This window comes from Thalassophryne amazonica, chromosome 17 (genome assembly GCF_902500255.1).
Source record: "Thalassophryne amazonica chromosome 17, fThaAma1.1, whole genome shotgun sequence".
Lineage (NCBI taxonomy): Eukaryota > Metazoa > Chordata > Actinopteri > Batrachoidiformes > Batrachoididae > Thalassophryne > Thalassophryne amazonica.
The window spans coordinates 6,889,493-6,910,737 of record NC_047119.1 but is presented as its reverse complement, the minus strand read 5'-3'; the positions used below and the strand labels follow the sequence as shown (position 1 = coordinate 6,910,737).

The window sequence follows — 21,245 nt, the reverse complement described above, 5'->3', positions numbered from 1 at the left end:
TGTGCCATACCAAGATGCTGATTAGACACCATGATTAGTGCACAGGTGTGCCTTAGACTGTCCACAATAAAAGGCCACTCTGAAAGGTGCAGTTTTGTTTTATTGGGGGGGGATACCAGTCAGTATCTGGTGTGACCACCATTTGCCTCATGCAGTGCAACACATCTCCTTCACATAGAGTTGATCAGGTTGTCAATTGTGGCCTGTGGAATGTTGGTCCACTCCTCTTCAATGGCTGTGCGAAGTTGCTGGATATTGGCAGGAACTGGTACACGCTGTCGTATACGCCGGTCCAGAGCATCCCAAACATGCTCAATGGGTGACATGTCCGGCGAGTATGCCGGCCATGCAAGAACTGGGACATTTTCAGCTTCCAAGAATTGTGTACAGATCCTTGCAACATGGGGCCGTGCATTATCCTGCTGCAACATGAGGTGATGTTCTTGGATGTATGGCACAACAATGGGCCTCAGGATCTCGTCACGGTATCTCTGTGCATTCAAAATGCCATCAATAAAATGCACCTGTGTTCTTCGTCCATAACAGACGCCTGCCCATACCATAACCCCACCGCCAGCATGGGCCACTCGATCCACAACATTGACATCAGAAAACCACTCACCCACACGACGCCACACACGCCATCTGCCCTGGACAGTGTGAACCGGGATTCATCCGTGAAGAGAACACCTCTCCAACGTGCCAAACGCCAGCGAATGTGAGCATTTGCCCACTGAAGTCGGTTACGATGACAAACGAGTCAGGTCGAGACCCCGATGAGGACGTCGAGCATGCAGATGTGCTTCCCTGAGACGGTTTCTGACAGTTTGTGCGGAAATTCTTTGGTTATGCAAACCGATTGTTTCAGCAGCTGTCTGAGTGGCTGGTCTCAGACGATCTTGGAGGTGAACATGCTGGATGTGGAGGTCCTGGGCTGGTGTGGTTACACGTGGTCTGCGGTTGTGAGGCTGGTTGGATGTACTGCCAAATTCTCTGAAACGCCTTTGGAGATGGCTTATGGTAGAGAAATGAACATTCAATACACAAGCAACAGCTCTGGTTGACATTCCTGCTGTCAGCATGCCAATTGCACGCTCCCTCAAATCTTGCGACATCTGTGGCATTGTGCTGTGTGATAAAACTGCACCTTTCAGAGTGGCCTTTTATTGTGGACAGTCTAAGGCACACCTGTGCACTAATCATGGTGTCTAATCAGCATCTTGATATGGCACACCTGTGAGGTGGGATGGATTATCTCAGCAAAGGAGAATTGCTCACTATCACAGATTTAGACTGGTTTGTGAACAATATTTGAGGGAAATGGTGATATTGTGTATGTGGAAAAAGTTTTAGATCTTTGAGTTCATCTCATACAAAATGGGAGCAAAACCAAAAGTGTTGCGTTTATATTTTTGTTGAGTGTAATTTGATACTTCAAGATTAAGCTCGAATGTGATGCCAGTATTGCATAAATGTGAAAGACTGGTGCCAAGGTTTTGCTGGGAACCCCTTTTTTATTTTTAAATAACTTCCACAGCCAAGCAAAGTTTTTTTGCAAAGAAGTAAAGTAGATAATTAAAGATATTTAGTAGCATTTGTAGATTTTTGTCCACTACCATTTGTTCCCAGACCTGACCTGAATTTGGACACTACTGTCCTTCAACTTAAAGCCTTAAATTTTTTTTTTTTTTTTTTTTGGCACAGTTTCTTATTTTATTTGATAATTCCTAGTTTCTTTTCACCCCACACCACAAGAACACATTTTATGTTCAGTGTCGCACTGAGATGCTTTTTCTGTTCTTGTGTTAGCAAATGTTATATTAACATCTTCTTGGAGCAGTTATCTGCGATGGAGTTGCATACAGTATTTTCAGTACTTAAATTATGTTTTGATAGAATTCCTCTGAGTGATTCTGTTGGTGTTAATCCAATTATTTGAACAATCAGTTGTAGAATGACAATTGCAGCGAATCGTTTTATTATCTTTTTAACTCGCCTCTATAATTTGTTGATTTGCTAATATATGTGTATATCTGCAGATTGACATTGAGTCCACTTGAACCATATATATATATATATATATATATATATATATATATATATATATATATATATATATATATTAATACTGCATGTGCTAAAATGTGTTTTATGTTGTTTGCAGGTCTGGATAACCCCACATTGTATCGGACATTTACCGCCGATGGTGGACTCGAAGTCAGACACTATTTTGACAGTGGTTAGTAGATATTTTTATTTTATTTATATTTTTAATTAGCTCAAGACACTTTTTTGACAGTGGTTAGTAGATATTTTTATTTATTTATTTTAATTAGCATGTAGTTATTCAACTAGTGCAAGATAAAAAGATAAAGGTGCAGAAAGAGGGGGAAAAAAAAGAATATTTCAGCAAGTAAGCATGAGCCAAAAAGTATGTAATTAAACATTTAATTATTTCATGTACGTGCATCTGTTCTTTGCTGCTCAGACACCTCCTCTGCAGATCTGGATCAAATGGAGCTTTCAGCCTTGTGTGATGGCCTGTGCAGATACCTGCAGGACCTCCCTCAGCCCATCATCCCCTCTGCAGTATGTGCTCAGATGGTTCTCACTGTCAAAGGTGAGCGCGCTCGGCTCCACCATGGGGTTCACGCTTCTGCTTTCTGCCGAGTTAACAGTTGGCCTAAAACAAAAGTGCTGACGTAATCACCCTCAACCTCCATCCTGCTATCGAACATTTTGTACTTTTGAATGGAGCATTCACCCGTTGGCAGTCAGTGCAGAAATATTTGTTTTGTTTGTAGTTTTTGGCATTGCTTTAATTTTTTTAATGTGCACACGGTATGTAAACTGTGTGTGTTTTGTCTTTTTCTTTCATCTGAGTTTGTCTGTCTTGTTGTCAGCAGTGGAAACAGACAAAATTTGTCATAGTACATGTCGTTCTGTTGAACTGCATTCTTTTGCTGTCATGAGGCCAGAAACAGGATATCTGTGGTTAATAGGAGCTAAAGCAAGCCTGAAACTTTATCTCTCACATCTCTGAGCAGCCAATCACCTGGCAGTGTACCTTACGCTCATTGTCAACCGCACAGCGTCTCTGAGGTTTCATACAAAACTGCACACGACACGTTTTTTTTTCCATCTCTTCATTGTCTAAAGAGACATTTAGGTCGTGCCGGTTTTCCTGTTAATGCAAATGAGTTTCAAGCAGGATTGGGTTATTTGTTTATTTTCCCTGCCTCGCTGATATGTCTGCTACTCTCATCTGTCACAACAGAGGTGGTGAATCCTGAGCAATGCGCCCAGCTGCTCCGTCGCATTGCTAGCACCCCGAGCCTTCCCGCCCACTACTGGCTCACCCTGCAGTGTCTGCTCAGGCATTTCGCTAAGGTGTGCCAAAACGGGCCCAAGAACCTGCTCACCGCCAAAGCACTGGGCGAGATCTTTAGCCCAGTGTTCTTCAGACAGCAGGCCATCAGGTGGGTGTCAGGGATCACGTCTTACAGATACAGTCAGCTCCTGTCGTGCACCGTCTTCTCAGGCAGTGGACTGCTTCAGTCATGCAATACTGAGCCCTCAAACGGGTGCACTGGCATTCATGCACTCGTACACGTACACACAGCGTGGTGTGTCAGCCAGTCACCAGTTTTAGCTGCGCACGGATAGAGGCCAGAGCTTTTCTGCTTACAAGCTGTGCAGTTAAAGCGGCTAAATGTGGATTAGCATGAGATTGAAATCTGTGTAGAGTAACCAGAACAGTGAGAACTGTCACCTGGGATTTATGAGACGGGCTTCATTTTAACTTGCCTTCTGCCCCACAGTTGTGAACCCAGCCTGGATGCTCACGTCAGGATCATCGAGCTTCTGGTGTCCAGTGAATGGAGTGAAAGTCAGGCAGCTCCAGGTACTTTGATTTTTATTTATTTTTTTTGCTTCCTCCTGAAAGGTTACTGAATGCTGCTGGTGCTGAAATGCATCACCATAGTAACATATTACAAATCTTGAATTATAATTTTAGTCCTTGTTGTTGTGATGCCTTTTGGTGCTGAAATGTTGCATTATTTATGGCTGGTTGCTGAGCGTTTGCACCTGTGTCCTGCTGTGTTATGCAGAGATTTGATCACTGCAGAATATGAATTAGACTTTAGTGCTGCAGTTTTAGGGGCCTGTAGGCTGCATCACCTATCGTATGTCTAATGCTCTTATTTATGACACAAGGTTTTAACATGGGGCACATATATATATATATATATATATATATATATATATATATATATATATATATAAATAAAAGAGCGATATGGATTTTTTTTGAGGTTGATGCCAATAACAATATTTGGATGAAAAAATGCCGGTAATCGATAAATCGGCTGATTTGCCGATGGCCGATAAAGCAGCCGATATTATTATTATTATTTTTTTTTTTATGAATAAAATGTTCTTTTTTTGGACCCTTAACAAAAAAGGTATGAGCTAAAAGCTGAAGCTTTGTCCTCATATTGATTAACTTATAACAGAGAAGAATTTTCAAGTTCAAAAAATGCAATCAAGAATTAAACCTTTGTGAAATTAGCAAATACATATCCTTAAAAACAGTTGTGAAATACATCTGATCTTGTACCTCTTGTTGCTGCAACTTATAGGTTCAGGATAAGGATATAGATCCTTATAAACTTACTTGTATGCTTTTGTCAGCCGATCAGTGCAGTGTGACGGCGAACTACAGGAGCCGGTGATGAACACATTTAAGCAGGGGTGTAAGCAGCTCTGTCGAATGGACGGTGCAGGGACATTTTACATTGCAGACTCAAACATTATTTCAGTAACTGGTCTGTTTATGAGAAATTATCGGCGTTCTATCAGCAAAATTTCGGCCGATAGTACTTTGAAAAGGGCTTATATCTTTTTTTTTTTTTAAGGGGGCACTGGAGCACCTGGAGGGAACCCACGCAAACATGGAGGGAGAACGTGCAAAGTCCACACAGAAAGAACCATGTGGGAAGTGATCCCAGATTGATTTGATTTTATCCCACTTTGCATAGTTCCATTGATGTGTGGGAATATCCCATCATATGGAGAAAATCAATCAATCAATCAATCAACTTTTTTCTTGTATAGCGCCAAATCACAACAAATAGTTGCCCCAAGGCGCTCCACATTGCAAGGCAAGGCCATACAATAATTATGAAACACAGTCTACGTCTAAAGCAACATAACCAAGGGATGGTCCAGGGTCACCCGATCCAGCCCTAACTATAAGCCTTAGCGAAAAGGAAAGTTTTAAGCCTAATCTTAAAAGTAGAGAGGGTATCTGTCTCCCTGATCTGAATTGGGAGCTGGTTCCACAGGAGAGGAGCCTGAAAGCTGAAGGCTCTGCCTCCCATTCTACTCTTACAAACCCTAGGAACTACAAGTAAGCCCGCAGTCTGAGAGCGAAGCGCTCTAATGGGGTAATATGGTACTACGAGGTCCCTAAGATAAGATGGGACCTGATTATTCAAAACCTTATAAGTAAGAAGAAGAATTTTAAATTCTATTCTAGCATTAACAGGAAGCCAATGAAGGGAGGCCAACACGGGTGAGATATGCTCTCTCCTGCTAGTCCCCGTCAGTACTCTAGCTGCAGCATTCTGAACCAACTGAAGGCTTTTTAGGGAACTTTTAGGACAACCTGATAATAATGAATTACAATAGTCCAGCCTAGAGGAAACAAATGCATGAATTAGTTTTTCAGCATCACTCTGAGACAAGACCTTTCTGATTTTAGAGATATTGCGTAAATGCAAAAAGGCAGTCCTACATATTTGTTTAATATGCGCTTTGAATGACATATCCTGATCAAAAATAACTCCAAGATTTCTCACAGTATTACTAGAGATCAGGGAAATGCCATCCAGAGTAACGATCTGGTTAGACACCATGCTTCTAAGATTTGTGGGGCCAAGTACAATAACTTCAGTTTTATCTGAGTTTAAAAGCAGGAAATTAGAGGTCATCCATGTCTTTATGTCTGTAAGACAATCCTGCAGTTTAGCTAATTGGTGCGTATCCTCTGGCTTCATGGATAGATAAAGCTGGGTATCATCTGCGTAACAATGAAAATTTAAGCAATACCGTCTAATAATACTGCCCAAGGGAAGCATGTATAAAGTGAATAAAATTGGTCCTAGCACAGAACCTTGTGGAACTCCATAATTAACTTTAGTCTGTGAAGAAGATTCCCCATTTACGTGAACAAACTGTAATCTATTAGACAAATATGATTCAAACCACCGCAGCGCAATGCCTTTAATACCTATGACATGCTCTAATCTCTGTAATAAAATTTTATGGTCAACAGTATCAAAAGCAGCACTGAGGTCCAACAGAACAAGCACAGAGATGAGTCCACTGTCCGAAGCCATAAGAAGATCATTTGTAACCTTCACTAATGCTGTGTCTGTACTATGATGAATTCTAAAACCTGACTGAAACTCTTCAAATAGACCATTCCTCTGCAGGTGATCAGTTAGCTGTTTTACAACTACCCTCTCAAGAATCTTTGAGAGAAAAGGAAGGTTGGAGATTGGCCTATAATTAGCTAAGATAGCTGGGTCAAGTGATGGCTTTTTAAGTAATGGTTTAATTACTGCCACCTTAAAGGCCTGTGGTACATAACCAACTAACAAAGATAGATTGATCATATTTAAGATTGAAGCATTAAATAATGGTAGGACTTCCTTGAGCAGCCTGGCAGGAATGGGGTCTAATAAGCATGTTGATGGTTTGGATGAAGTAACTAATGAAAATAACTCAGACAGAACAATCGGAGAGAAAGAGTCTAACCAAATACCGGCATCACTGAAAGCAGCCAAAGATAACGATACATCTTTGCGATGGTTATGAGTAATTTTTTCTCTAATAGTCAAAATTTTGTTAGCAAAGAAAGTCATGAAGTCATTACTAGTTAAAGTTAATGGAATACTCAGCTCAATAGAGCTCTGACTCTTTGTCAGCCTGGCTACAGTGCTGAAAAGAAACCTGGGGTTGTTCTTATTTTCTTCAATTAGTGATGAGTAGAAAGATGTCCTAGCTTCACGAAGGGCTTTCTTATAGAGCAACAAACTCTTTTTCCAGGCTAAGTGAAGATCTTCTAAATTAGTGAGACGCCATTTCCTCTCCAACTTACGGGTTATCTGCTTTAAGCTACAAGTTTGTGAGTTATACCACGGAGTCAGACACTTCTGATTTAAAGCTCTCTTTTTCAGAGGAGCTACAGCATCCAAAGTTGTCTTCAATGAGGATGTAAAACTATTGACAAGATACTCTAACTCCCTTACAGAGTTTAGGTAGCTACTCTGCTCTGTGTTGGTATATGACATTAGAGAACATAAAGAAGGAATCATATCCTTAAACCTAGTTACAGCGCTTTCTGAAAGACTTCTAGTGTAATGAAACTTATTCCCCACTGCAGGGTAGTCCATCAGGGTAAATGTAAATGTTATTAAAAAATGATCAGACAAAGGGGAGTTTTCAGGGAATACTGTTAAGTCTTCTATTTCCATACCATAAGTCAGAACAAGATCTAAAATATGATTAAAGTGGTGGGTGGACTCATTTACTTTTTGAGCAAAGCCGATAGAGTCTAATAATAGATTAAATGCAGTGTTGAGGCTGTCATTCTCAGCATCTGTGTGGATGTTAAAATCGCCCACTATAATTATCTTATCTGAGCTAAGCACTAAGTCAGACAAAAGGTCTGAAAATTCACAGAGAAACTCACAGTAACGACCAGGTGGACGATAGATAATAACAAATAAAACTGGTTTTTGGGACTTCCAATTTGGATGGACAAGACTAAGAGACAAGCTTTCAAATGAATTAAAGCTCTGTCTAGGTTTTTGATTAATTAATAAGCTGGAATGGAAGATTGCTGCTAATCCTCCGCCCCGGCCCGTGCTACGAGCATTCTGACAGTTAGTGTGACTCGGGGGTGTTGACTCATTTAAACTAACATATTCATCCTGCTGTAACCAAGTTTCTGTTAGGCAGAATAAATCAATACGTTGATCAATTATTATATCATTTACCAACAGGGACTTAGAAGAAAGAGACCTAATGTTTAATAGACCACATTTAACTGTTTTAGTCTGTGGTGCAATTGAAGGTGCTATATTATTTTTTCTTTTTGAATTTTTATGCTTAAATAGATTTTTGCTAGTTATTGGTGGTCTGGGAGCAGGCACCGTCTCTACGGGGATGGGGTAATAGGGGGATGGCAGGGGGAGAGAAGCTGCAGAGAGGTGTATAAGACCACAGCTCTGCCTCCTGGTCCCAACGCTAGACAGTCACAGTTTGGAGGATCCCAAAAAATTGGCCAGATTTCTAGAAATGAGAGCTGCTCCCTCTAAAGTGGGATGGATGCCGTCTCTCCTAACAAGACCAGGTTTTCCCCAGAAGCTTTGCCAATTATCAATGAAGCCCACCTCATTTTTTGGACACCACTCAGACAGCCAGCAGTTCAAGGAGAACATGCGGCTAAACATGTCACTCCCGGTCTGATTGGGGAGGGGCCCAGAGAAAACAACAGAGTCCGACATTGTTTTTGCAAAGTTACACACCGATTCAATGTTAATTTTAGTGACCTCCGATTGGCGTAACCGAGTGTCATTACTGCCGACGTGAATTACAATCTTACCAAATTTACGCTTAGCCTTAGCCAGCAATTTCAAATGTCCTTCGATGTCGCCTGCTCTGGCCCCCGGAAGACAATTGACAATAGTTGCTGGTGTCGCTAACTTCACATTTCTCAAAACAGAGTCGCCAATAACCAGAGTTTGATCCTCGGCGAGTGTATCGTCGAGTGGGGAAAAACGGTTAGAGATGTGAACGGGTTGACGGTGTACACGGGGCTTCTGTTTAGGGCTACGCTTCCTCCTCACAGTCACCCAGTCAGCCTGCCTTCCCGACTGCACGGGGTCTGCCAGGGGGGAACTAACGGCGGCTAAGCTACCTTGGTCCGCACCGACTACAGGGGCCTGGCTAGCTGTAGAATTTTCCACGGTGCGGAGCCGAGCCTCCAATTCGCCCAGCCTGGCCTCCAAAGCTACGAATAAGCTGCACTTATTACATGTACCGTTACTGCTAAAAGAGGCCGAGGAATAACTAAACATTTCACACCCAGAGCAGAAAAGTACGGGAGAGACAGGAGAAGCCGCCATGCTAAAACGGCTAAGAGCTAGTAGCTACGCTAAGCTAGCGGATTCCCAAACAGGGAATCCGACACTAGACAGGCTGTGGAGCAGCACAAGTAACGCACGACAACAGTGCTAAAATAAAATAAAAATCCACTAGACAGGCTGTGGAGCAGCACAGGTAACGCACAACAACAGTGCTAAAAAATAAAATAAAATAAAAATAAAAATCCACTGGACAGGCTGTGGAGCAGCACAGGCAACGCACGACAACAGTGCTAAAACAAAATAAAAATCCACTAGACAGGCTGTGGAGCAGCACAGGTAACGCACGACAACAGTGCTAAAATAAAATAAAAATCCACTAGACAGGCTGTGGAGCAGCACAGGTAACGCACAACAACAGTGCTAAAAAATAAAATAAAAATAAAAATCCACTGGACAGGCTGTGGAGCAGCACAGGTAACGCACAACAACAGTGCTAAAAAATAAAATAAAAATAAAAATCCACTGGACAGGCTGTGGAGCAGCACAGGTAACGCACAACAACAGTGCTAAAAAATAAAATAAAATAAAAATAAAAATCCACTGGACAGGCTGTGGAGCAGCACAGGCAACGCACGACAACAGTGCTAAAACAAAATAAAAATCCACTAGACAGGCTGTGGAGCAGCACAGGTAACGCACGACAACAGTGCTAAAACAAAATAAAAATCCACTAGACAGGCTGTGGAGCAGCACAGGTAACGCACGACAACAGTGCTAAAACAAAATAAAAATCCACTAGACAGGCTGTGGAGCAGCACAGGTAACGCACGACAACAGTGCTAAAACAAAATAAAAATCCACTAGACAGGCTGTGGAGCAGCACAGGTAACGCACGACAACAGTGCTAAAACAAAATAAAAATCCACCAGACAGGCTGTGGAGCAGCACAGGTAACGCACGACAACAGTGCTAAAACAAAATAAAAATCCACTAGACAGGCTGTGGAGCAGCACAGGTAACGCACGACAACAGTGCTAAAACAAAATAAAAATCCACTAGACAGGCTGTGGAGCAGCACAGGTAACGCACGACAACAGTGCTAAAACAAAATAAAAATCCACTAGACAGGCTGTGGAGCAGCACAGGTAACGCACGACAACAGTGCTAAAACAAAATAAAAATCCACTAGACAGGCTGTGGAGCAGCACAGGTAACGCACGACAACAGTGCTAAAACAAAATAAAAATCCACTAGACAGGCTGTGGAGCAGCACAGGTAACGCACGACAACAGTGCTAAAACAAAATAAAAATCCACTAGACAGGCTGTGGAGCAGCACAGGTAACGCACGACAACAGTGCTAAAACAAAATAAAAATCCACTAGACAGGCTGTGGAGCAGCACAGGTAACGCACGACAAACAGTGCTAAAACAAAATAAAAATCCACTGGACAGGCTGTGGAGCAGCACAGGCAACGCACGACAACAGTGCTAAAACAAAATAAAAATCCACTAGACAGGCTGTGGAGCAGCACAGGTAACGCACGACAACAGCGCTAAATAAAAATCCACTGGACAGGCTGTGGAGCAGCACAGGTAACGCACGACAACAGCGCTAAATAAAAATCACTGGACAGGCTGTGGAGCAGCACAGGTAACGCACGACAACAGCGCTAAATAAAAATCCACTGGACAGGCTGTGGAGCAGCACAGGTAACGCACGACAACAGCGCTAAATAAAAATCCACTGGACAGGCTGTGGAGCAGCACAGGTAACGCACGACAACAGCGCTAAATAAAAATCCACTGGACAGGCTGTGGAGCAGCACAGGTAACGCACGACAACAGCGCTAAATAAAAATCCACTGGACAGGCTGTGGAGCAGCACAGGTAACGCACGACAACAGTGCTAAAAAATAAAAATCCACTGGACAGGCTGCGGAGCAGCACAGGTAACGCACGACAACAGTGGTAAAAAATAAATAAAAATCCACTAGACAGGCTGTGGAGCAGCACAGGTAACACACGACAACAGTGCCAAAAAAAATAAAATAAAAATCAAAATCCACTGGACAGGCTGTGGAGCAACACAGGCAACGCACGACAACAGTGCTAAAACAAAATAAAAATCCACTGGACAGGCTGTGGAGCAGCACAGGTAACGCACGACAACAGTGCTAAAAAATAAAATAAAAATCCACTGGACAGGCTGTGGAGCAGCACAGGTAACGCACGACAACAGTGCTAAAAAATAAATAAATAAATAAAATAAAATAATAAAATAAAAATCCACTGGACAGGCTGCGGAGCAGCACAGGTAACACACGACAACAGTGGTAAAAAATAAATAAAAATCCACTAGACAGGCTGTGGAGCAGCACAGGTAACACACGACAACAGTGCCAAAAAAAATAAAATCAAAATCAAAATCCACTGGACAGGTTGTGGAGCAACACAGGCAACGCACGACAACAGTGCTAAAACAAAATAAAAATCCACTAGACAGGCTGTGGAACAGCACAGGTAACGCACGACAACAGCGCCCAAAAAATAAAATAAAAATCAAAATCCACTGGACAGGCTGTGGAGCAGCACAGGTAACGCACGACAACAGTGCTAAAAAATAAAATAAAAATCCACTGGACAGGCTGTGGAGCAGCACAGGTAACGCACGACAACAGTGCTAAAAAAAAATAAATAAATAAAATAAAATAATAAAATAAAAATCCACTGGACAGGCTGCGGAGCAGCACAGGTAACACACGACAACAGTGGTAAAAAATAAATAAAAATCCACTAGACAGGCTGTGGAGCAGCACAGGTAACACACGACAACAGTGCCAAAAAAAATAAAATAAAAATCAAAATCCACTGGACAGGCTGTGGAGCAACACAGGCAACGCACGACAACAGTGCTAAAACAAAATAAAAATCCACTAGACAGGCTGTGGAACAGCACAGGTAACGCACGACAACAGTGCTAAAATAAAATAAAAATCCACTAGACAGGCTGTGGAGCAGCACAGGTAACGCACAACAACAGTGCTAAAAAATAAAATAAAAATAAAAATCCACTGGACAGGCTGTGGAGCAGCACAGGTAACGCACAACAACAGTGCTAAAAAATAAAATAAAAATAAAAATCCACTGGACAGGCTGTGGAGCAGCACAGGTAACGCACAACAACAGTGCTAAAAAATAAAATAAAAATAAAAATCCACTGGACAGGCTGTGGAGCAGCACAGGCAACTCACGACAACAGTGCTAAAACAAAATAAAAATCCACTAGACAGGCTGTGGAGCAGCACAGGTAACGCACGACAACAGTGCTAAAACAAAATAGAAATCCACTAGACAGGCTGTGGAGCAGCACAGGTAACGCACAACAACAGTGCTAAAACAAAATAAAAATCCACTAGACAGGCTGTGGAGCAGCACAGGTAACGCACGACAACAGTGCTAAAACAAAATAAAAATCCACTAGACAGGCTGTGGAGCAGCACAGGTAACGCACGACAACAGTGCTAAAACAAAATAAAAATCCACTGGACAGGCTGTGGAGCAGCACAGGTAACGCACGACAACAGTGCTAAAACAAAATAAAAATCCACTAGACAGGCTGTGGAGCAGCACAGGTAACGCACGACAACAGTGCTAAAACAAAATAAAAATCCACTAGACAGGCTGTGGAGCAGCACAGGTAACGCACGACAACAGTGCTAAAACAAAATAAAAATCCACTGGACAGGCTGTGGAGCAGCACAGGTAACGCACAACAACAGTGCTAAAACAAAATAAAAATCCACTGGACAGGCTGTGGAGCAGCACAGGTAACGCACAACAACAGTGCTAAAACAAAATAAAAATCCACTAGACAGGCTGTGGAGCAGCACAGGTAACGCACAACAACAGTGCTAAAACAAAATAAAAATCCACTGGACAGGCTGTGGAGCAGCACAGGTAACACACAACAACAGTGCTAAAACAAAATAAAAATCCACTAGACAGGCTGTGGAGCAGCACAGGTAACGCACAACAACAGTGCTAAAAAATAAAATAAAAATAAAAATCCACTGGACAGGCTGTGGAGCAGCACAGGCAACGCACGACAACAGTGCTAAAACAAAATAAAAATCCACTAGACAGGCTGTGGAGCAGCACAGGTAACGCACGACAACAGCGCTAAATAAAAATCCACTGGACAGGCTGTGGAGCAGCACAGGTAACGCACGACAACAGCGCCCAAAAAAATAAAATAAAAATCAAAATCCACTGGACAGGCTGTGGAGCAGCACAGGTAACGCACGACAACAGTGGTAAAAAATAAAATAAAAATCCACTGGACAGGCTGTGGAGCAGCACAGGTAACACATGACAACAGTGCTAAAAAAATAAATAAATAAATAAATAAATAAATAAAAAAATAAAAATAAAATAATAAAATAAAAATCCACTGGACAGGCTGCGGAGCAGCGCAGGTAACACACGACAACAGTGGTAAAAAATAAAATAAAAATCCACTAGACAGGCTGTGGAGCAGCACAGGTAACACACGACAACAGTGCTAAAAAATAAAATAAAAATCCACTGAACAGGCTGTGGAGCAGCACAGGTAACACACGACAACAGTGCTAAAAAATAAAATAAAAATCCACTGGGCAGGCTGTGTACCAGCACAGGTAACACACGACAACAGTGCTAAAAAATAAAATAAAAATCCACTGAACAGGCTGTGGAGCAGCACAGGTAACACACGACAACAGTGGTAAAAAATAAAATAAAAATCCACTGGACAGGCTGTGGAACAGCACAGGTAACGCACGACAACAGTGCTAAAAAATAAAATAAAAATCCACTGAACAGGCTGTGGAGCAGCACAGGTAACACACGACAACAGTGCTAAAAAATAAAATAAAAATCCACTGGACAGGCTGTGGAGCAGCACAGGTAACGCACGACAACAGTGCTAAAATAAAATAAAAATCCACTAGGCAGGCTGTGGAGCAGCACGACAACAGTGCTAAAAAATAAAATAAAAATAAAAACGAAAGCGTTAGCAAGCTAGTTAGCTTGCCAACGCTGATGAAGGTTAGCTGATAAAAGAGCTCCGTCGCGATGCTTCGACCGTTAGAGGTCTTCTTTAGGCGTTGGAGCACGGTGAAAAAGTAAAAAAAAGTAAAAAAGTCTTGAAAAAGACTGTTAATTCAAAGAACTCAAACAGCTCAGTTCAAACAGCTAACAGATACAGCAGAACACCGCTGTGCTCCGGAACCAGAAAAAAGTCCACCCTCCACCACAATAAGGTGGCAATTCAGGAAGCAAAATGGCCCATTCCTTCAGGCACTAAGAGTCCCTTAGCCCATACCACACTCGGGGAAATATGGATCACTGTGTCAATAAAATATGTTTAATTTCAAACTGTATTAAGTAGTATTATCTTGGTGAGGACTCTTTACAAAAATACACAAATGTTAGGGCCAATCTTTGTTTATGTGACGTGTATGTCGGCATAACTGGTTTTAGAATCAGCAGTATAATGTCCATGTGTTTCTGTGAATGACTGTGGGTGTCTGCGTGTCTCCTCCCAGTTACTGTGTGCCTATTTTAAGTCAGCGACAAAGGCCCACTTAGATTTGGTTGGCTGGAAAGTCGGTCTGCTCCACAGAGCTCTTCTTGTTAACTCAGGGCTGCCTCCCGATCCTTGAGCCACTCTCCTTCCACTCTCCTCCTCTCCTTCACTAGTCCCTCCACCTGGATCTCCACATGACCTCCCTGCCTCAAAGAACCCAGCTCAGCAAATATATGAAGCTTTGCAAGTTAATCAGAAGACCAGCCCGCCCGCCCCCTGCCTCCTACTTTACAAACAAAGAGGGCGTGCCTAAAGAGACACGTGTGCTGCAGACGTGATTGGTTCCTTTTAGAAAAGGCAACAGTGACTTGAGAGCAACTACTGCTAATCATTATCCGGGTGCCTCTGTGTGAGCAGGCCTGAGAGCTCGGGCAGAGAACGCGGGTCCAGTGCGCTCAGACACCTGCCTCACCTCGAGTGGAATATCTGGATTTCTTGAAGAATCGCACACCGCTTTAGGGTTTTAAGTATTCTAAGACTTTATCCACCCCCGTCAGTGGATGCTACTTCATGGGGTTTTACCGCAGCACTTGATTGTAACTTGGTTGGATTTACTGTGCCTTTTTGGAATAACAGAAAAACAAGATACTGCTGACTCGCCAAAACATGCACAACATGCCATGTAAGTTTGTTCTGCCAGTTTTAGTTTTCGGTTAAATTTTCATGCAGAGTTGCAATGCTGCTTTTGCCTCTAGGCTGTAGTTAAATGGGTCAGAGTTGACGTATAAAGTTTTATTCTTCTTCTTTGCGTCTCCTGGCACATATGTGAGAAGCATTTTGCTCATGGCTGATATTTTATATTTATGAGTTAAATTTACTTTAATGCTGATGAGAAGTCTTTTTTTTTTTCTTTTTTTTTTGAGATATTCTTTTGTCCTTTTCATCCTGTCTGTATATTCAGATCAGGAGTTTTACCTCAGATTCTTGTAGTGACAAATTGACTTTTATAAAACTTTTGATTTGTAGTTACCTTGCGTACTGACAGCTAATGTTTGAGTGGTGGCTAAAAGGATGGCGACTGCGTTCCACATGAATGATTTAAATCTTACCAAGAAGTAGATCTATTTTGAAGTCCCTTAGGAAGCGACCGCCAAGTGTCACACGATGGGATTACAGGTGTATTTTGGAGCGGGGCATTATAACGCCGCTGCGTATGTGCCGCTGCAGCAGTGCTCGCTCTGCGCGAGCAGCAGCAGCGGGACATACTAAACCTCCTCATGACACATGCGGAGGGGAGGGGCTGAGCAACTTGCAGGAGAGCGAGCGGCAGAGACGAGACGACTGAGGAAATGCACAGAACCAGCTGCTGCTCCTTTTCCCCTTGCTAGTGGACATATGCTGTACCTTTTATTTATTTGTTGTATTTTAAAGATGGATACACTCAAGGACGCAGCGGGCGCCGCCGCAGAGAGAACGTTTTAGAATTTCAGTTTGGGCTTTTTTTTTTTTTTAGCTGCAGTGTTGTAAGGAATTGAAACGGGGAATTAAAAGGTTTTTTGCAGTGACCTCATTAGGAAATGAAAGATGCTGGAGCAGTTGGAGACAACCCCCCAGTGTGATTGGCTGCGGTAAGTGATGTAACATGTTACTGAGCAGGCTGCCTTTAACAGCTTTCCAAATGGTTTTTATAAAAACCTGTTCGTCTGGCGTTGGGTAGACGTGGGCTTCGTGCAAAGCTCCTGTTTTTAGCTTTTTTTGGAGTGGATTTTACACAATAGTAGCGCTGAGCTGTCAGTTTCTGCAGAATGAGCGTAGCGGCTGAACGGGCAGAGCCACTCGCCGCTGAGAAGTGCAGCAGAATCCGTGCGTTGTGGCGGAACTGCTGAGATTGTCAAACTGTTTGTTGTACCATGTTGTGGCTGTTGTGTCAACGCAGTGAATCCTGCAAGGTGTGTTGCAGCAGAATTCTTGTTAATGCAGAGCGAGTGAAGAAAGGCAGTTCAGACCTGTGGGGTAAAAATAGTCTGCCAGCGCTGCCTCGGCTGGAAAACCGTCTGCTTCTAAAAGCAGCAGCAAGTCGAGATTTAAGGTTAACGTGTCGTATGTTGGAATTAATCCACCTTCAGCCTACAAAGGATACTGTGAAGACCACCAAGGTAACGAGGACAAAAACGTCCCCAACAAAAAGATTTACTGACGTAAAGATGAAGTCAGCGATAACTCGAAGTGTTTGCATAACTGCTGAGGTGAGCTGCAGTCAGATGGGGATTAGTTTGTTCTAGTTCATTTAAAATGTGCTGCTTACTTTTTTTTTGTCTAAACCTTGATCTTGGTTTCCTGCTAAACACATAATCCTTTGCTGTAATCCTGTACAAAGATGCAATTATATATAAGGCTTCATTTCTGTGCTTGCAGTATTTATAGTTGGCCATCTCTTGAATGAAATTCATTCCCTCTGACTCACACTTCAGTTCTGCTCCCACAGCCACCTCAGTGGAGGGGCAGTATTTTATTTTGCTTATTATTTAGCGTGAAAAAGTCAAGAGAACCTGTGTGTGTGCATGTACACAGTTCCGAGTATCTGACCATGTTTATCTTTCAATTACGAAATTCAACTTTCATTCAAGGATTTTTTTTTTTTTTTATAATTGTTGCCATGCATCAGAACTGTTCCTGTAATTGAAGATGTGTTTTTGTAATGACCCTAAACAAAGTCTCTAATGAGCGTGCTCAGATTGGTGCAGATGAGTTTATTGAGGGACAGCATGTACTCATATTGGAATTCATTCCTTTCCCCTCCCAGCTCTACCTCCAAAACCAGCCAAACCCACATCTGTGACTAGCAACGGTATGAACAACAACATGGCGCTGCATGACGCTGAATGGTACTGGGGAGACATCTCAAGAGAGGAAGTCAATGAGAAACTGAGGGACACTGCAGACGGTACTTTTTTGGTACGAGACGCCTCAACAAAAATGCACGGTGACTACACTCTGACTCTGAGGTAAGACCACGTTGATCAAGTTGAAGTTATCTTCTCTTAGTTTTGTCACTCAGCACAAGCTTTTTTTTTTTGGTGCTTGTGTCTACAGGAAAGGAGGCAACAACAAGCTCATTAAAATATTCCATCGGGACGGCAAGTATGGATTCTCCGATCCGCTCACCTTCAGCTCTGTTGTTGAACTCATTAACCACTATCGCAACGAGTCGCTGGCTCAGTACAACCCCAAACTAGACGTCAAGCTGCTGTATCCAGTCTCCAAACACCAACAGGTAACCATCAGTTCACCCTAAAACATTAAAGGTGTCGTCCCCGTTGACTTCCCACAAGTCTGATCCAGGTTCAAATTATTATAATGCACCTTTACTTCTGTCACACATCACAAAAATTGCTTTTTTTATTGCTGGTATTTATTTTGGGTGGAGTTAAAGATGAATAAAGTAAGTTTGCGCCACAAGATGTTGCAGACAACATGAAGAAGGAAGTGCATGTGTTCATGGAAACTGAGAACTTAAAATTTATGTATAAAAAAAAATACTTTTGATAAAACTATGATAAAAATTTTAATCTCCCCATTAACTCAGTCTGGGGAAATAAAGTAAAAAGGTAACCATTAAAGGTTACCATTAACAAGTGGCACAGCAGACCTGTGAGTATTGTCTCACCCGTCCAGCAGATATCCAGCAAAACGTTCACGTGAAATACGTGTATGTCTTGGTATTCTCTTGCGGTTTTTCCAAGGGGATCGTAGATCATCTTTGTTTACATGCAGTGTCTGCTGCTTTTTCTCTGCTTCACTTTTGTGTAGTGTTTATTTATTTATTTATTTATTTTGGCCCTTTGTCACAATGGCTCCATGATGCACTGGCCAAGTTTTGTATTCGAGAGTCAGAAAAGTCATCTATTATGTCACTGCAGAAAACGTGTCCTTTTGCAGGATTTTGGGTCAGAATTCCAAATTGTTTCTTGGTGAGGTAAATTTTGATCATATTGGCGACATAAAATTGTGAATCCTTTATTTGAATACTAAACATTGAAAGGGACTACACCTTTAAATTGACTTGAGTGGCACATTTAGAGTTTGTTAATCCCGAGTCTGTCCTCAGAATCAGGTTGTGAAAGAAGATAACATTGAAGCAGTGGGGAGGAAGCTGTGTGAGTACCACCAACAGTACCAGGAGAAGAACAAGGAGTACGACCGGCTGTATGAAGAATACACCAGAACATCACAAGTGAGTACAGCGGCAGCGCCGTGGATCGAGAACGTTCCCACAGTGTTTAAACGAGCCACGCTAAAACTGTGCTTTCCCTTCCAGGAAATCCAAATGAAAAGGACGGCTATTGAAGCTTTTAACGAAACGATAAAAATATTTGAGGAGCAATGCCAAACACAAGAGCGGTACAGCAAGGAGTACATTGAGAAATTCAGACGGGAAGGAAACGACAAGGAGATCCAGAGGTGAGCAGGAGTCCCATGTAACCATGTCACTTAAAAAGAAGCCACCTTGTTTATGTCCAAAACTCAGCCTCCCTTCACCGACTCTTTTCAGAATCATGGGCAACTATGAGAAGCTGAAGTCTAGGATTAGCGAGATCGTAGACAGTAAGCGCCGTCTGGAGGAAGATCTGAAAAAACAGGCTGCAGACTACAGGGAGATCGACAAGAGGATGAACAGCATCAAGCCGGACCTCATCCAGCTCAGAAAGACCAGAGACCAGTATCTCTTGTAAGTGCTGCTTCTCTCAAAACACGTTTCCCCTCCGGAGAAAAATCCAAATGTATCTTAATGCCTGTTAATGTCTGTCATAGATGGTTGACCCAGAAAGGAGTCAGACAAAAGAAAATCAACGAGTGGCTCGGAATCAAGAACGAAAACACAGAAGAGTAAGTTTGATTTGAACGGACTCGTCCTGCACCGCAAGCTAACGTGCGTGCACGACCTTAACATTGTTGTCTTTCCAGTCAATATTCTATGGTGGATGACGATGAAGACCTGCCCCACCATGACGAACGCTCTTGGAAGCTGGGCAACATCAAGCGACTTCAGGCGGAGGCTCTCCTCCAGAGCAAGAGAGACGGAACATTCCTGATTCGGGAAAGCAGCAAAGCAGGATGTTACGCCTGCAGCGTCGTGTACGTGATCCGTCTTCCCATTGGCCGAGCAGCTTATTCTAAATGTGCTCAGATAGAATAGAATTGTAATTTTTGTCCTTTTTGTTTGCAGTGTGGACGGCGAGGTGAAACACTGCGTCATCAACAAGACGCCTTCAGGTTATGGCTTCGCCGAGCCGTACAATCTGTACAGCTCGCTAAAGAACTCGTACTTCACTACCAGCACACGTCTTTGGTGCAGCACAATGACTCTCTGAATGTGACGCTAGCATACCCCATCTACGCCCAGCAGAGACGATGAGCTCTCACACGGACACAAGACCTCGCCGCCGGCACACGTGTGCCAGGATTTACCCGGTACAGACTTGACGCCAGGAGAAACGTCACGAGCCTGGAACATTTCAGTGACTTTGACTGTCCATAAGCAGTGGCGCGTCTGAATGTAGATGTATTCGTTCTGCTTTTTGGGGGGGGGGCACGGGGGTGCAGAATCAAGTGGATACTGCTGAACTGTCCCCCTGCCCTAATGGAGAACACGGAGGCCTTTTCCTGACGGTGCTCAATGTTTTCAAAGCTTTACCCGCCAGAATGTCAGATCGCAGCAGATAAACTCTGAAGCCGCCGGCGACTGCTTTGTTCTGTGTTCTCTTCCTCTCACATCACCCCCCTCCCCCTCCTGTGTGCGCACGTTTCAGTGTACGTGACTGACGGAGTGATCGTCCAGGTGACCAAAACTCATCAGATCAAGAAGCGTGTTAACTCTTCAGTAGCAGATCTTGGATCAGCTGATAATGTAGCAAAATAGCACTTTTATAAGCTTAAATTTTTTTTTTTTTAACTTGTGTGGACATTTGTAAGAAGAGCAGCGAGGACCACATGTGGACCCCGCCTTCTTGTTGAGCATTACAGTTCAAAAGAACTTGAACATTACTGTGTGAATGGACTCACTGTTTCATTATGTACATATAAAGAAAGTCACCAATCAAAGTGCACCGTACCAAAAAAACGTTTTCTTATTCAGTTATATTTCAGTCTCCTATGCACTTGTTTCAACTATGACTTAAGAGGTGTTTTATTCTGTTGCAACCCACAATATAAGCTTGTTTTGTTGTTTGGGGAAAAAAAAATCTTGTCCTGTGTAAATATCCAAGAGGATATTTTGTGTCAAAATGCCAAGATCCAGTTAAAAAACAACTTTTGATTTTTTTTTTTATTATTGTATGATAGAAACATACTTTATTATGAATGACGATTGGTATAAAGATGGAAGAGTATTTTATTGTTTTCAACTAACGTTCTTCTCAGGCAGAGTACTAACGAAGCAAGGCCAGCATGCTCTTTGTTAAAACGGACAAAGAACAGTTTGAACACTCAGAGAATAGGATGATGGGAGAGCAACCT

General features: G+C 42.5%; 1 pseudogene; it reads left to right on the top strand.

The window, feature by feature from the left end:
- The window catches only part of LOC117528938, a 38,281-nt pseudogene extending 17,311 nt beyond the window's left edge, over positions 1 to 20,970 (top strand).
- The last annotated feature ends 275 nt before the right edge of the window (positions 20,971 to 21,245 follow it).